Source organism: Hippopotamus amphibius, chromosome 11 (assembly GCF_030028045.1).
Source record: "Hippopotamus amphibius kiboko isolate mHipAmp2 chromosome 11, mHipAmp2.hap2, whole genome shotgun sequence".
NCBI lineage: Eukaryota > Metazoa > Chordata > Mammalia > Artiodactyla > Hippopotamidae > Hippopotamus > Hippopotamus amphibius.
In genome coordinates, this window is record NC_080196.1 from 696,944 (window position 1) to 714,486 (window position 17,543).

The 17,543-nt window shown below is 56.8% G+C and overlaps 1 long non-coding RNA gene across 4 annotated transcripts in view; it reads right to left on the bottom strand.

Moving 5' to 3' along the window:
• Positions 1-1,958: 1,958 nt before the first annotated feature.
• LOC130830736 (uncharacterized) overlaps positions 1,959-17,543 on the bottom strand; it is a 30,439-nt gene continuing 14,854 nt past the window's right edge. For 2 of the 4 annotated variants that reach the window (XR_009047893.1, XR_009047895.1), the window contains 3 exons: positions 5,037-5,145; positions 3,362-4,059; positions 1,959-2,756 (listed from right to left, as the gene is read on the bottom strand). This is a non-coding gene — a long non-coding RNA (uncharacterized LOC130830736). The remainder of the gene's footprint in view (positions 2,757-3,361; positions 4,060-5,036; positions 5,146-17,543) is intronic. The other 2 variants (XR_009047894.1, XR_009047896.1) reach the window with 2 other exon arrangements.

Genomic DNA, 17,543 nt, shown 5'->3' on the forward strand with positions numbered 1-17,543 from the left:
GCCGGTCTGGCACCTCTACCAGACCCTAATTACGGGTCTGGCCACCAGGAAGGGCGCTGTCCTGAGAGGGACATGGGCTGTCTCGCACAGGACGGGCCTGGGGACCACCTTCAGGGGACGAGACGGTGCCGGCCGCCCTGCGGACTGGGGAGCCCGGCCCGTCCGCCTCGGGGACGCGCCGTCTTCCTGCGCGCAGGGCACGGGTGCTGTCGCTTGGCGTGTCCTGTCACCCCTGCTGCCTCCTGGGCGTTTACGTAACAGGGTGCAGGAGTTCAAGGGCACGGCTGTTCCCGAGGGAATTGCTGTTGTTATTGTTCTGTGTTTGTTTGTTTAGTGGCTCTCATTGTGTGGCACTGACGTCTCTGCTGAGGTTTTTTCCTTTCTTTCGACTTTTTTAAAGCCCGGCCGCCCAGGACCTGAGTGATGCGCGGAGGACGGTCGGCACGGGTGCTGACTCACCTCTAAGTGGCCTCTGCCTGCTCGGCCGGCGGGGGTGGCGCCGGGGCACCTGCACCGTCCGGGCCGCTTCCCGGCTGCCCAGCGGCTGCCTCTGCGGGCGTCTTCTTTCTCCTCTGTGTCCCCGGCTCCGGCCCACCAGGCGCGTGTGGTGGCTGGAGGCCCCTCCGGCCTCTGGGAGGCAGGAGACGTGAGATCTCTTTAAGCCCCCAGGGCCAGTCCGCCTCCGGAGTCCCCTGCGAGACACCAGCCGGTCCCCTGCCCACTGGCCGCCCCGCCTGCCCCGCGGCCACTGCCTGGACGGGCAGCCCTCAGGACCCCGCCGGCCCCTCCAGCCCTGCCCCCTCCCGGCCGGAAGCCCGTTGGGCAGAGCTCAGTTTCCCGAGCACTCAGGCGGCCAGGACGGCGGGTCCGGCATCACTGTTGCTTTGGGGGAAGAGGATCTGTGCCCTCCCCGTGTTGCTGGAAGTGACCCTGCCCGAGGGGTCTCCGCGTCCTCTGACGGGGACGCCCCCTCCGCGTAGCGCAGAGGACCAGAGCCCAGGTCCAGCCCCCAAACACACGTGGCCTCTCGGGTTTGCTGGTTTGAAGGTCGTCAGCGTCTCGGCTCCACGTGGTACTGCTGGCCTCGTGGCTGCTTCCCCTGGGGGAGGACGTGGCCAATGGCGGGGCCCTGGAGGGCAGTCTCCGTCAGCTGTGACATTGCCTTCTTTCCTGAGGCCTGACTGGCAAGGAGGCCTGTCCCCGGCCTGGCTCTGGGGGGAGGGGTGGCAGACACAACCCAGCCTCTGGGGCTCCTGGTCACGCGCGCCCTCCCCGCCTCCCATGCTCAGCGCCAAGGCAGCCTGTCCCCCGAGGACACTGCGTCAGCAGTGGCCACCTGGCCGTACGATGGCCACGGTGGTCCCGTGGAGCCCGTCGGAGCGGAGGCTCTGACCATTGGAGGACAGCCTCTGGAGAGAAGCAGAAGTCACGGTCACGGCCTCTCCGGCTGTGCTGACGTCACAGGGCGTTACCGACTCACCCTCCTCAATACCACAGGCGCCACCTCCCACCCAAGCACAGCGCGAGCTGGCGTCTACTTTTCCAAGGGGAAAATGATAACAGTTTTTTTATACAAAGATTTTCAAATATAGACTGAGGGTTACCTTTTTAACCCCAAACCCCAAAGTAAGGTCATCATAAACAGAAATTTTCAAATGTTTATAGACAGAAAATACTTTGGCAGTTCTCAATGTAGTTCAATTCATTAAAGGCCTCCTGATGTTTTATGTTAAAAATTACTTCTTAAATTACTTTATCACTTTAATATCTTATTTAAAACATCTTTAAAATCACTCAACAGTTTCACGCTTTTACCCAGCAGAACTCTGTAGCTTATAATTATTTGCCAATTCCTTTTTGTTTGAACTATTAAACGGATACCAGGGAGGGTCATACAGCAAACATTGTTCTAAATGTTTATTTAAAATATCTTTTGTTTATTAACAATACCTGTGAAGTTCCTAATTAATACAAACAAGGCTCTGAGTAACAATGGATCAAGGGTTTAACTATTACAACAGGTGCTTTTGCACGTTCTAAAAATAGCATTTTATGATTTAAATGGAACAATTAAGACATTTTGCTTTTGATGTTGATTGCAACTTTCAAGAATTCTAATTTGCTAATGTAATCCGTATGAATAGATTTGATGTGCTTCTTTTGAGATGCTACACTGTGTGCAGCTGTGCACAGGACACGTACCTCTCCTGGGAGCCCGGCTGTTCCCTTTGGGTCCGCACGATACCACGGAGCGAGGCCCCAGCTGGGCCGGGTCGAGGGATGGCGGCGAGGGTGGGAGCTGTCCCATCCACTAGATCCCAGCGCAGCGCCTGAAGGTTTCAGTCTAAATCCCAGTTTCCAGTCTGCTTTCCACACGTCACATCCCATGTCTCTGAAGCTAAAGAATCAATGCATGTGTGCTGGGAGCAAGGTTAGAAACCACTCAGTAAACACTGTTCACATCACAGACGAGCAAGCAGAAGGCCCAGAGAGGTGGCCTCATTGGCCTGACGTCACACAGAGCGAGTGGCAGAATTAGACGGGTCCCAGGCCTGTTCGCATCTAACCAGGAGCTCCTTCTGCTCTGCCGTGGCTGCCGAGTCGGGCCCTCTGCTCTCGGCACCTCTGATCTTCTGGAAGACTCAGGCTGGAAGGTGACTCCCTGGTGCGACATCCCCGGCTCCCCGGACAGAGCAGGGCCCCTTCCTTTCAGCCACAGACCAGAGAGGCGGCTGGACCCCCGCGGCCCCGGGAACCTGAAGGAGGAGCAGGACGGGAGATCCTACATGAGTATTCACAGAAGGTTTATACAGAGAAGGTGCAAACAGCCGGTGTGGTGACGACCCCTCACAGCCCTCACACATGCTCTGGAAGTGCAGGGAGGCCTCGAGAGTCTGCACACAAGCAGGCACAGGCAGAAGCAAGGCTGGGTCTCAGACATCCGGCAGAATCGCGCCCACACAAGACATCACGGCCACGCAAGGCCAAGAGTGACCTGGCATCCCTGCTCCCAGGCAGCATCATTCAAACGGTGGTCCTCGATCCGGGACCACGTGCAGACCCAGCTTGGACGGGTCCCCAGGAAGCGGAGCCGGCGCCTGGGGCCCTGGCAGGTCTGCCGGCTTGCTCCTGCAAGGGGCCTCCCGCAGGTCCGGTCTCTACTTCTGGTTCCTGGACCCAAAGAGAGGTGCTTCCCCTGAGCTCATCCAGCTGCTTGCAGACTGAGCGTCAGCTGCGTGTTATGAGGTCAACAAACAGCAGAGAGTCCCAGGTATTCCTGCCCGATGACACCCCCCGACTCACAGAGGGCCCCCCCCGCCCCAGAATCCAAGCCCCTGTGACCGTTTCTTCCCCAGCTGACCTGTTGAAAGATCGATTACAGGCCATAAAACAAGACTTTGTTCTCAGCCGATGGTTCTTTGCTGAAGGACCCTGTGCCTTCCAACGCTCCTGTTAGGACACAGCTTCCTGCCGGGGTCCCCCCGCTGTCCCAAGGCAGCTCCACACCTTCAGAAGCAAAGCCCCCGGGTCACAGACCAGAAATGTGATTTTCTTTTCGCCAATAGCACATGCTCAGGCTTGTGCCAACGCTGTGCTGGGCTCTCGTGGGTCACTGTAGCAGGAAGCTCAGGACCACAGGCTGCGGACAAGGACACCCCCCCCCCCCCCAGTCACCAGCCCGGTTCTTTGACAAGCGAGGCGCCTGGCCCAGCGAGGTTAGGGGGTCGCTGCGAGTCACCTCCGCGGGATGAAGGCAGAGGAAGCCTTTGAAGCTATGTCTCTGGAGCCCCAGCCTTCCAGTCTGTGGCTTCGATGTCACACGGCCTTGAGGCCAGAAGTAGGGACTTAGGGACAGACATATAAGCAGGGAAAAAAGTACAATACTGCCCTCTGACAAATGCTCACATTTTCTTTGGGCCAATCTTCTTTGCAATTATCCTTAAGTAAATATCCAGAAATAAATTTTAAATACAGCTCCGTCGTTCTTCCAAGGAATTCAAGGTCCTCTCTTGACTGTAGGGATGTTCCGTACTGAGAAGGGACGTCTTGTTGAACGCTCTTTGGAAAATATAAACAGGATATGCAACCTTAAGACTACACTTCACCGTGTGTCTTTCCAGCTTGATAAACCTTAGTGGCTGAACAAAGGGGCCTCCTGAGAGACGAGGGCGGAAACCCGTCTCACCTCCAGGGAGCGGCCGCTGTGGTGGGGCGGAGGAGACGTGAGCTGCAGAACAGAGAGGAGGGCGCGGGCCAGAGCTGCCGTGGGGCCGCGCCCCCCACCCTCGGCGGCCACGTGTGCCGGTGCAGGGCTCGCCTGGGAGGCCTGGGCAAGCGGGAGTTTAAACGTGGTTGCTTCAGGGCCAAGGTGCGTGACAACGCCAGCGGTTCCCGAGCTCAGCCTGGTGTCGGGCGCTGCGTGGGGCTCCGGGGAAGCCTGTTTCCTGCAAAGCGACCCAGGGACCACCGGCGGACAGTGTTTACAAATCCACCAGCGGGGCCGACTGATCTCAAGACGGGCCGGGTCACACAAACAGCTCATTATTCTGCAGGGGGACACGCAGTGCACCTCGGCCAAGAGCCGCCGGGCAGTGACCGTGGGAAACTCCCCCACCCGGGAGGGAGGGGAGCCCGCCCCCTCCCGGCTACGTGCATGTGGCCTTACCCACATAAACACGGCATTAAACTTGAGGCGTGTTTGTCACCGCGCCAGAGAGCTGGGGTAAAATTAGGCCAGAGCACAGAGCTCTGACATTTTCTAATTTGGGGTTAATCTACTTCAGCGTGCACTTGGCACGCACGTGAACATGTGTGTCCCGGAGCGTGTGTGCCCGTGTGCGCACATCCCCTTGAGGTCTGCTCACTTGAGAGCATTCATTTTAAAGGGACACGCCCAGGGGAATTTTATGGTGTAACATGTTAGAATGTAGATGTTATAAAAGGAATGTCTGTTTTCCCAGTAATAACAAGCAGGTGAAATTAAACATGAGGACAGAGAGAGAGAAACAGAAATAAGGAAGAACAGCTCTGGTTACCTGAGATGAGTACCGGTAAATCCCATTGCTTCACACCCCTGGCAGGTTTTGGCCGGGAGGGGAGATCAGTTGCTTTTAACCCAATACACTCCATTCAGTGTTCATTTGCCTCAAAAAAAAAAAAAAAAAATTTAGCCCAGATGCAATTTGGAAACAGTGCTGCCTTCAAAACCAAGTAGCCGTAGGAAATGAATTTGAGATCCATTTAGAGCAGAGTTACTTCTCGAAGGAGCAGGACAGCTGGCGAGCCCTTGGCATGTGTCCAGACACCCTGGGGAGAGGCTCCGGGAGCCGTGTCGAGGGGGTGGTTCCAGGGGGTCAGAAATGCCCTGGATTCGGGGTAAACAGACTGCACACAGCGTGGAATCCGTGAGCCCTGGGGCCACCTGCAGGAACACGCACAAGCTCAGGTAATAGAAACACGCTCCTGCCGTGGCCGTAACCTGGAGACACAGCGACCTGCTGGGACGTGCAGGATACGGAGGCCTTGCGCCTGGCGGCACGAGGAGCCCAGGGAGCACAGGCAGGGGCGTGGGGGCGGGGGCAGAGGCGCCGCAAGTCCGTCTAAAAGCACAGAGGGAACCCGTGCCTGACCCGGGGGCATCGATTTCAGGGCACATCTCAGTCTGAGACCAGATTGTTCAAAGTGCTTTTGCTTTGAAACAGGCAGGGGATTTACGGAACGTGTTCTGGGGAGTCGGTGGCTGGGCACCAGGCTTTGCGCTGGTCATCCCCACGGGGACGGGGGCGGGGGGGCCGAGGGCGTGTCCGCAGGCGGGGCGGTCTACGTCCACCTCCAGTGAGGGCGGACGGTACCCACCCCGGGGCCGCGGTCGGAGGGGCTGAGCCCAGCAGGCCTCGTGCGTCACCCAGGGGCTCAGCAGCCCCACCGACGCCCGTGGGGCCCGAGCAGGGGGAACCGTGGACCCTCAGGAGATGCGGCCTTGAGATCCTGCCCTCGGCGTCCCTGAGACTCGGGCTCATCCCGGGATCACGGCGCAGAGGGAAGAGGGGCCCGCGAGAGAGGGATGTGGTCCTCCTCTCTGGCCCCAGGGTCCTGCGCGCGGACCAAGGTTCAGCGGGGCGTCGCTGTCTGTCGCACAAACGGCTGGATGTCCCAATGAGGGGACCCGGGACCCCAGGGCCAGGCACCCTGGGGGAGCAGGGGCAGGGCCGCAGCCCACCGGCCCCCTGCCCCTGAGGCCCCTCAGCCAGCTCCCTGCTGCAGGCGCCCCCGTGGGTCTGGCCAGCGGGAGGGCCTGGAGGCCGGAGGCAGGGAAAGGCTAGGCTGTGTCTTCCTCTCTCTCTGTCTCCCTCTTCCGAGAGCAGGTGGTTGGGGGCAAAGGTTGTTAAACGCCCCAGGCTGGCGGGAGTGCGGGACAGGCCCCGGTGCCCCTTCCGGACCCAGGCGGCACCCGCGTGCTGAAGGGCCGCGAGTCGCGTCCATCTTCGTTCAGGATGGGTACAGACCGTCGACCCCAGCAATGAGAAATCTGGACCTTGACCGTCTAGGAGCCTAAGCGTCTATGAATTTATCCAGAGTCTAGGAACCCATCTCATGAGAAGCTGTTTTACACGCACAGGTATTCAAGGGCTGTCATAGCGGCCTCGGAAACCACCCAGCATCCAACCGCAGGGGCAACCTGGAATGAATCACGCGCTGTCCAGACTACACGACATCTGAATCCTCCCCAGACCACGAGGTGGAGCGTCTGTGCTGACCCGGCTGGGGGCCGCTGGCCTGAGAAGGTGATGCTCTCGGGGGCAGTGAGTACAGCTCCCCCCGCAGCCCCGTCCACTCAGGGGGCGAGTGTGTCGGCTCACCTCTCTCCGCAGGGGCAGCATTTGCTGCTTTGAAGATCATCTAGTAAGTGAAGCGTGGGGTCCTCCTACCTAATTCTTAGTCACTGAAGCTCCAGTTGCAGTACACGCTCTTTGGTTGAAGGAGAGGAGACCCCTCATCTTTTGTGCATCTTCTTAGGAAGCGTCTGACAGCTGCTCACCCTCACCAAGTGTCCCCCTTGAAGACATACGTCATCATTTCAGAAAGCAAAACTCGGATCTACCTCCAGTGGCTACGAAATGGCATGAAATAAGCCAACTGGAATTGAACAAAGGCTCCTGAGCTGAACCCTCTGGCCGGTGGGTCACACGACCCAGACGGGCAGGGCCGGACTCCGGATTGGATGGAGTCTTGGTAGAACTCAAGGTCTTGGTTTGGGTAAAATCGTAAACTCTTAGAGACGACAAATGTTCTAAGGCTTTTCCTCAGCAGTTTGCTCGTGGCTTGCTTTTATGGCCGTCTTGCCTCGGCCGTCCTCCGTGCTGTGATTGAGGAAGCCTCACAACATTTCCTAGGAACCTGTGTCGCTTCCGGGAGCACCTGGAGCTGCCCCAGCTTCTCTTCCTGGGCCTACGCGCACGTTCAGAGCTCAGCATTCGTACAGCTGGGAGGTAACTGGCGAGGACTCCCCCGTGTCTCACAAGCTCGACGGAACTGCTCGCGGGCACCGGGGGCTGCGGGCCGGGGGCTGCGCCCGGGCGAGGAGGAGGGGGCTGTCCTGCCCCTGCGGGGCCCCGGGAGCGGGCAGGAGCAGACAGCGGAGGAGAGGGGGCCGTCCCTCAGCCCCGGGGAGGAGGGGGCTTGGCTGGAGTCTTGGCTGGGACGGCTTCGGTCTTGGTCGAGCCGTGAAGAACAGACGTTCTGCGCGGAACTGTCCTCGTCACTGGGCCGTCATGCCGCACCTGTTCCAAGCAGGCCTGTTCTCCTCCTCTGAGCAGAGCTGTGTCCTGGGACGGCCACGCCCCTGAGCTTTTGTTACCGCTCTGTGGGCATGAGTCTTGCTTCCCACTAGGCCGCCAGCTTCCTGAGGACGGGAACCATGGCCTCTGTTGTTCTGCAGACTTCATGGCTCTCGGCCGAGCATAAAGCCTACCGCGGGTGCTGCGGAGGTGACGGCTGGGCTCACCGCCCACCCCCGGGGTCTCCCTGCCGCGGTGCAGCTGTGCAACCCCCCATCACACATCACAGCCGCTGCGAAACGTGCCCACTGAGCACAGCTCAGACACAGCTGCCAGGGCAGGGGCTTCAAACTTGTTTCACCACAACCCAGGCTAAGACAGAGGTTTCCATCACCAGCCACCGCACGTGTATGGGAGGGAAACTCCGCCTGTGTGACGCGTACGTTCTCACGTACACGTCTTTCTGTTCCGACCTATTAGTCCTGTTCTGTCCTGCTTCGTTTTCAAAATGCCACAAGTGGGTCCACTAAAAAGATGTCACAACCCACCAATGATTTCAAAACCCTGCTCTGGGGTCCCTGACATCTTGGAGCTCCATGAGAACCTTGCGTTTCAAACCTGAGGGGGACACAGACCCAGCCCCCCGGAAGCTCAGTTTCCAGGGCGGGAGGCGATCCGTGAACAATAACCCACAGACGTGCTCGTGCGCATTTCCAGAATTAGCACGTCTGTGCAAGTGATGACTCTTCTTTCCCAGGAAAGCTGCTCTTACATCAGCAGTGCATCAATCAGAAACAAGGAAACGCCCCTCGGCGCCGTGCTTTGGGGGCGATGCTGTCCTTCAACCACGTGCAGCGCGTCCTGGACTCTGAATGCTCCACGTGACAGCCTGGCGAATCACAGCGGCAGCCACTTCCCTCCCGCATGGCCGATTCGCTGGATTCTTAAGGGAGAACTTCAACCCTGAACCCCCTTCGCCGTTACCACCAGAGACTGGAGCCAGGGTCACCGGCTAAGCCAGGGCTCCCCAAGCGTTTTCAGGAAAAGGCCACAGAGTGAATCCTGAGGTGCTGAGGGTCCTACATCTCCACCACAGCTCCTGACTTCTGCTCCCGTAGCCCGAACACACGAAGGAGGGGAGCGGTTTTGTTCCCGTGAAGCCATATGTACGGATACCGAAGCTTGAATTTCATATCACTTTCACGTCACGAAATCTTTTGACTTCAGCATTTGAAAATGTGGAAACCATCCTCAGCTCGTCTGTAGCCAAACAGGCTGGGAGCTGGATGCATCTCCAGGCCTGGGGTCTCCAGCCTCTGAGGATGGAACATGTCCCGTCTCCGCAGGGAGACTCCCCACCTTCGGCCCCCGGGAGCCCTGGTTCAGAGGCACAAAGCAGTTTTCTCTTGATGTGTGTGCCGAGGACGGTCACATGGAGAGAGTAAGGAATTGTTTATAAAGAGGTGGTCACCTGGGGCAAGAAGGCTTAAGACAACTATAGCTTCTCACAAAAGAGGGACAAGTTATAAACGGAAGGCTGGCAGGAATGTCCCCAGCCGGGGCTCTGGGCGCAGCTCCTTTCAGGATGAAAGGACTGAATCCACCTTTGAAAACAATCAGGCTCAGCCCATCATGTGGTGTTCTAGCACCAGATCCCCAGGACCCACCATCCCCGGCTTTCACAGTGTGGATCCCGTCTCCATCGGGATGGAAGGTTCAGGACCCAAGGGGCAGGCCGCAGGATGAAGGGCTCCATCGCCAGGCGGCTCTGAGCAGCGCCCGGTGCCGAGGGCCGGGTCGCCAGCAGCGTGGCCGGGGGGGTTGGGGCCCGGCTGGTCCTGCGCCCCTGCAGCCCGGGGCCTCCCCGCCCGGCGGCCCCCAGCGCGCCTTCCCCCGAGCAGGTGCAGATGACAGCCACACCTCCCGCTTCCGTCATCTCTGCTCCTTCATTTCCCAAGTTAACGCATGCTGACGTAAAACCAGATCCAGCCGTGTCCGAGCAGAGTGGACAGAGGCCCAGCCTCGCCCCCTGCTCAGCCTTTCCCTCCCGGCCGCGCGGGGCGGCCTGTGGCGTCCAGAACCGCGAACGTACGAGGCGGCGCGCTTGTGCCGTTTTCTGTATGTTCTGTCCGTTTTCACCCTTTGCTGTCTGTCCTGCACGAGGCTCTGTGGCCACGCCTGCGTGTGGGCCTGCCTGCGGCGTCTGCAGAGCGCGTTGTCCTTACCTGCCGCCAGGTGAGCCTGGAGTCTGTGCCTGAGAAAAGGTCCAGCTCTTCTCTCCAAAGGCTGCAGACAGGCTAGTCGATTTCGCTGCATGTTTGGTTGCCGGCCTCACCTGCAGACCGGGGGGGGGGCGTCACCCAGCGGCACATTCCCACCGGCTCCCGCAGGTCCTCCCGCAGAGCGCTTTTGGCTGTCATGTTTCTGAGATGTGTGTTAACGTAACCCACCGGTCACGTGATATCTGTGATATCTGGGGGCAAATTTGACTTGGGGGGATGGCTTCAGAGTCAAAAACGTGGGCCTGCGTCTGCAGACACTGCCCCGGGGATGCTCAAAAAAAGCGTTATTGAGGTTTAATGTGTATACCTGTGTACAGTATTCACTCTCTTGAGTATACGATGGAATGGTTTTCAGCAGATTTGTAGAACTGTGCAGCCTTCGCTCCAACCTGATTTTAGAACATTTCCAGCCACAGAAGGAGCCTGTGCCCAGCAGCCCCCATTCCCATCACGGGCCCAGGAACCACATCTACTTCCTGTGTCTGCAGATCTGCCTTTTCTGGAAATTTTGGAGGCTGCGTGGTCTTTAGGGAGGGGCTCCCCTCACTCGGCATAACGTCTGTGGGTCACCAGGCTGCGGCGGGTGTCAGGACTGCCTTCCTTTTTATGGCCGAGGAATACTCCAGCGACGGACGTGGAGCTGTGTGTGTGTCAACCCACCGGTGACAGGCGTCTGGATCCTCTTCACTTTCCTGGCCGTCATGCGAAGGCAACCACGTACGTTTGCACAGGAGTCTGCACGTGGACAGGTGTTTGGAGGTTCTCATCTATCCTGGGAAGGTGCCTGACAGTGGAATTGCTGGCTCGTATAGCGCATCTGTCTGTCACGTTCTGGGAAATTGCAGAGCTGTCTCCCAGATCGACGGCACCAAATGCAACGTCTGTATCTTTGCTACTTGCTTTTACAGAAGACCTTGGGTCACAGGGCCGAACGGGAAAGGAGTCGGTCAAGCCCACAACAGGCCGGCTGGGGACAAAGTCCTGACACCTCCCGTCCTTTCTGTCCCCCGTCTCCCCCATCCCTGCCCCTGGGGCTTCTCCTGGACTGAGTCAGAAGAGCCGCGTTCCCGCTGGCAAGGCCTCTGTGCGCCACCTCGACCCCAGCCGACAAGGGTGCTTTCTAAGGGTGAAGGGAGCCACAGACACAGGCCGGGGCACCCCCCCCCCTCCCCGGACACAGAGACCAGCACTGGGAGCTCTGGGGAGGGAGGGTTCACTGTGTCTGCCTCTGTCTTCCCGGGGAGACCCCAGCCAGCGCCAGTCACTTTCCTGCTGTCCCTTCGCTGCGGTGACTCCACTGCCCTCTTCGTGCCTTAGATCTCGGGGTGCAGCCCCTCAAAGAGCAGGTGCCCCTCCTCTGGGGAGGCGATACCTGAGGACGAACCCTCCTTGAGGGTCTCCCCAGACTGGCACGAGTGCAAATTTCTCTACCCTGAGAATCAGACACGTTCTAGAGAGAATTCTACGACGGAAGGCAGGAACGTCCCCATGTGTGGTGAACTTGGACTTACAGCGGAGAGCCCCTCTGGCCGTGTCCCTGGACTCCTAACCCAGGTTCCTAGCCTCCGGTGTGCCCGTCTCCCCAGGAAACCCCTTCACACCCCATCTGAAGCATCACCCCTGCTCTTGGACACAGACGGCTCCCTCCCCAGACCCCCTGCAACGCCCCGGTCAAGGTGTGCGGGGGCCACGGGGCCACGGCTTCGGGGGGCCACGGGGCCACGGCTTCGGGGGGCCACGGCTTCGGGGGCCACGGGGCCACGGCTTCAGCCAGGCAGGAAGTCGAGTGCAGGCCGAGCCCCCCACACAGCAGGGAGTGGGGGGCCTCCAGTTCACGGCACGTTCCCATAGCGCGACGGTGTGTTTTGGCTCTGCGGAAACGCTCAACTGAGTTCACCCTGAAACACTCACATGGAAGGGTGCTATGTGTGTAGCCACGTAGGAAGTTCAACTTTAAAAATAAGCTTGTCTTTCAAGTCCAAACATAATGTTTAGGGGTCACTGTGGTTCAAACCCGTGAGAAAGAAGGAATCCCTCAACATGGAGACAGCTCTGCCGGGTGGGAGGTGGGGGGCATGGGGTCCCCACGATGGCGCAGAAGCCCGGGAGATCTGCTCCCACCTGGACCCCCTGCGGGGACCCCCAGGATGCTGGTCCGGGTGCCAGGGTGCCAGGCGTCGTGCGGCGTCTGCAGCAGCAGGAGCGGGAGGAGAAGCCGGGGCAGCGCCAGGACAGGGCAGCGCCCGGAGGGGGTTCCCACGCGCAGAAGGGACACCTGGAGGTCACGGCCTCCTCACACTTGATAGAAGAGGCTGTGACGACTGGGATGCCTCATCTGCGTGAGCCGGAGTCTCCAACACCAGTTCTCATCCCGGGCAGGGAAGCGGCGGGTGGCTCGCACGCGTCCACGAAGCAGCTGCAGACGCGGATCCCTGCTAGACGGCTCCGCTGGAGCTTGACTGGGTGACGCGTGACCTTCTGAAGGTCGGGAATCCTCTGAGAAACCGAGGCTGGCGACGCTGTCTCCAGAAGAAACTACAGCAGCTCCATGTATTCACAAACAACTCCGGGGGCTTCACAGATGCTGAGGCCAAACAAGAGCTCTTTCCCAGAGTCATGTTTTACACTCTTTTTGCAGAATAGTCCACTTTTGGGAAATGAAAAATCTCGTACACTCTTTTTAATGTTGATTACAAAACAGTCCACATGGCGTAGCTAAGAAAAGAGCAGAGCAGTGGGACGAAGCCTGTCCGGACCACGGGAACACCTCCCCACTCTCCTGCCGTCCTGCAGGGACCGGGGTGGGGGCAGCAGGGCAGAGGCCAGGCCTGGGGCAGTACGAGTGGCTCAGGTCACAGAGCGACTGTGTTTCATGCTCAATATGTGATCAGCGCTGATCTCTGACAACCTGTAAGGACAGCATTGCACGCGTGTGTTTTGTATGTGAACTTGCCGTGGTCACTCTTAGAAGGACCTGACCTGTCTTCTGACCACTCTTTTTCCTCCTGGTTCCCCTGATCTTGCTGTATTTTACAGAGTTTGCAATACACACAAAGGAGAGAATTCACATGTAGCTCGAATTCATTCCATCTCTGGAAAGAGACAGGCAGGATAAGGAAGTTACTGGGTCAACGGTCGATAAAAGTTTTTCCGAAGGAGAGTTTTAAGTAATTTCACCATTTTCTACAAACAAAATAAACCTTTCCCTTTCCTAAGAAATACTGATTGCTGAGAACTGTAGCAGTTCATTCAATGACTATGGTTATCAATTGCTAGATAATCATTAGCTGTTAGAACTATAAATGAGAGAAGGCCACCCAGCGTGCAACGGGGGCATCCCTGCTGGGAGAGGTGGTCCACGGCGCTGGCAGAGGGGGAGGCAGAGCCCACGCCAGGAGGGAGGCGAGAGGAGGCAGGAGGGGTGCCAGGCAGGTGTGCTCAGGGGTACCTGCCAGAGCTGCCGTCACACACACACTGAGCAGGGACTCCCAGGGACCCAAGATCTCTGGGCTTATGTTCAACAGACCTGCGTGACTTTATCGACCCTATGCGTGAAGAATTTAATTTTTCTATCTTTCATTGGTAAAAACACTAGGAAATCAAGAGGCAAATTATTTTTCCAGGATTTCACTGTTGTGGAGCCTGAACCAGGTTACTATTGATAACGTCGGCTCCTAACCTTAGACCCCTACTCCCAGGAGTCCGTCCCAGAGAAATGACCACATGCAAACAGAGAGCCTCGTCAGAGCCGTTCACGTAGCAAAACCCTGGAAATGACTGAACCTCCAGGAAAGCCTCACGTCCCAGACATCAGACCCTCAGTTTTCTACACCGTCAACTGCCTGAACTTTCACTCACGTAACCCTTTTCTTTAATCTACTTTAAACCAACTACCCTTCTTTTTACTTAGCCTCATTCTAAGTAATAACATCCAAGACATAATAGGAATATGTAGTAGTCCTACATATTTTTCTCTGATATACATTGACATTTTTTAAAATTTCCTATAGAATTTACTGCAGTTACCATTTTATGGTAACAAAAGCAGGTCATTCTTAATGTGTCAAATTCGCTTATTAATTTGAATAAAAATATATGATCCCTATCACACAAACAGATAATTTTAAATCTATGAAGTTGAATCGATCAAAAAGTATCTGTTGGGTACCTACTGTCATATTACACCAAAGACAAGGCTGCCGTCCTCACAGGATGGGTGGATCACTGGTAATCAGTCACTAACCTAGTGAAGGTTCCAATATTTTGGGAAATACTGGAAAACTAACAAATTTCTCTGGTTGTGGTTTACCTTGTAGATTTAGATGAGATTCGTTTGGAAAAGGGGCCTCATTCAGTCCAGAACGTCTCCAGGGTCCGAGAGCGTTCTGGGCTAATCAGAGACTAAAGAACGTTTAGAAGGAGAAGTAGGCTTGGAAATCAAGCGGTCTTATTTTGAATGAGCATGTTTTAGTCAGAGGTATGGAAGTAATGATCAGGTGTCAGTTTGGAACTTCTGTACTTCACTCCAAGACCAAGGGACCACGGACCTTCTGTCTCCTACCGTGATGACCGCTTGATGAGAGAGGAAAGGCATGAGGAACACGGCCAGCTATAAAATAAGTTGTGATTCAGTGCCGACGACCTTTAAAGATAAACCTTTTTGTAATGCAAGAAAGTCACTGAAGCAAATGAACGCTGATGAACAGTGCTACTAAGTATTTCTCCGTAGGCTAGCTGAGGTGATTTCATACATCTCTAAGGACCCCTGTGCCCTAGGTTTAACGCATAACTTTATGAAATCATCCACACAGCAAAATATGACTCAGCCTTTAAAATGAGGGTGTTGTTGCGGTGGGGAAATGCTTTTTTGTTATGTCAAGTGGGGTTCAAAACACAGCATTAACTACCTTTTCTAAAGTTCAGATATGAAAGAACCGAATGTAAATACACACAAATGGTACGCTTGGTTACCTCTAGGTGGTGAGAGGTGGAGTCATCACTTTTCTTTCTTTTCCTTTTTTTGCTCTTTTCTTCTGGGTGCTTTTTGGAATTATAGGACAGTGAGTTTGCATGGCTTCTAAGCGAGGGGGTTATGTTTCAAGCCTTTATGAAGCAGCCATTTGAAGAGTCTGTGAGCTGGACGTTGCCCAGGAGCCCGTGACTGGACGCTGTCCCAACAGAGCATCTTCCCTCAGCTTACAGCACTTCCTGTCCCTCATCAGGGCCCGCCGGTTTCCCAGCGACTGAAGTTGGGAAAATCAGAATAAGCCCCTCTGAGGACTAACAGATGTCCTGTAAGACCGAGAGCTCTGGCTGGATCGCCCACAGCTGAGCCGCCTTGAAAGCGAGCCCTGGGGCACTTCACAGGGTTCTCCACTCCTACAGACGCCTGGCCTCCTAAGACCCACGAGAATCAGAAACAGATGAGGAGCGAGGCCCGTCCTCACACATGAGAACCACGGACCCGCCGAAATCTCACCGTCTGCTCTGGGAGAAAGGACGTCAACCTGCGCGCGTAGCAAGTCAGGGCTCTGGGGGCGCGGGGGCTGACGCGTGTGACCTGCAGGGAAACACGGCCCCGACCGTTCGCTGACAGTCTGCTGACCGCGATGACGAGGACCTGTCTCCGGGGGCCGGGTCTGCGCTGGACGTGGACACCGACGGCCGGGGCTGGGACTGAAGGGCAGAGGACAGAGCATCCCCGCCGCGGGGGCTCCGGGGGGGGCCCCAGCAGCGCTCAGATCCCAACACGGGGGCTAAGAAGGGCAACTGTTTTTTATAATCAAATTTTGCCACGTAGCACATTTTTCTCATTCTTCTGTGGGTTTAGTGCTTCCTTTTCTCAAAGTTGTAATGACCAGTTTCACATCCTAACACCAAACAGCTAGAAAGCCCAGTCTGAAAAACCACCTCTACCTGGGAAAACGCGAGACGCTAATAAGAGACGATTTTGACTTGATTCATTGTTTCATGTCAGTTGCAATCACAGAGTCCAGGAATCTCTGCTGAGATTTTAATGGGAAGCAATGGTATTTTAAAATTTCGATTATTATTTTAGAACCAGAATCAGAACGTTGAAATGTCCAAAGAAATTACCTAGATTTAAGCCAGACTCTCTGTCAAAAGATGGCTTTGACTGAAGACGCAGGAGCCCTGAGGGGGCACCCAGGAGAGGGAGGTGCCCTGGGCTCACATGCCCACCTCCCCAGATACACACACACACCAGCACACACACACAGACACCAGCACACACACAGACACAGACAGCGGAAATGCAGCACACCCCGGTCATGTTAACTCATCACCAATAGAACTGCAAGGGCCCCAAGGTGCCGAAAGCTCCAAGGGTCCGAGGGGCCGGCCCAGGCCTGGTCTGTAGGCCAAGGGGGCTCAGCTCTCAGAAGGTGAGACCCTGGGTACCTTCTCAGCATGAAGGATGCTGGGAGGAGGTGCAGATGCCGTCTGTTCCTTGGATTCTACCCGGATGCTGACCTCCAACTCAACCAGCCCAAACGGTGACTGCTGGACTTACTCCTGCACCTGCTGGGACCTCTGGTGGGTCAAGAGGGCACCATCCTCTCCCAGGCAACAGCGCGAGGCAGGGCAGGGAGAGGGACTCTCACCCCAGTGGCCGAGGGCCCTCCACTCAAGATTAGCTCAGAGCAGCCCATTGGAGCAAGGCTCCCTGTGGCCTAGAAACGTGGATTCCCCGTGTCCCACGGATTACGGCTCCCGTGTGCTAAGGTGTCAGGCACACGATGACCACAAGGAAAGCCTGGTGTCAACGCCCATCTCATCCCAGACTTGCTTGCTTTTTAAGGGTGTGAAAGGCATCTCAACCCCTTTTACAACCTGAAGTCCTTTCTATGCAGGATATCTGAAGCCGGTACCATGAACCTGGAGATTCGTGGCTGGACCGGGAGAAAGACCTTTAACGAGGCCGGGCCCAGGCTCTCCGTGTAACAGGCCTAATCGCTTCACCACAGCCGTCGGCCTCGCGTCCAGGAGGCCCTCCGGGTCGTGGAGGTCGAGTTGGGAACCGCCTCCCGGCAGTGGACTTGGATCCCAGCAGGCAAGGAAGGCCCTGCTGACTCCAGGATCCTCGCCCTGGGTCTCAGACACAGACAGCCCCCCCGGCAGGAGACCTGGGCGGCGCGGGGCCCACACCCTCCTTCCGCCTGGGGATCACGTTTAGCCACCTGGATAAAGAAAGGCCTGGGAACTCGCTGCTAAAACAGCAAGTCAAAGGACAAATTCTGTAGGAACCTGGTGACACAAAGGTTCTAAAGAGTGTGTCAGACACTGTGGCAGGTGAGGAAGGCCCATGGTCTCTGCCCCCAGGAGCGGGCTCCCCTGCACCCGTGAAGGCCCCTGAGGCGGGCTCCCCAGGCGTGGGAGGGACCCGACGGGGGTCCTGCGGCTCCTTGAGGCAGGTGGCTGCCTGGCTGTCGTCCTTAGAGCAGCCTTTGTGGAACAACAGGGG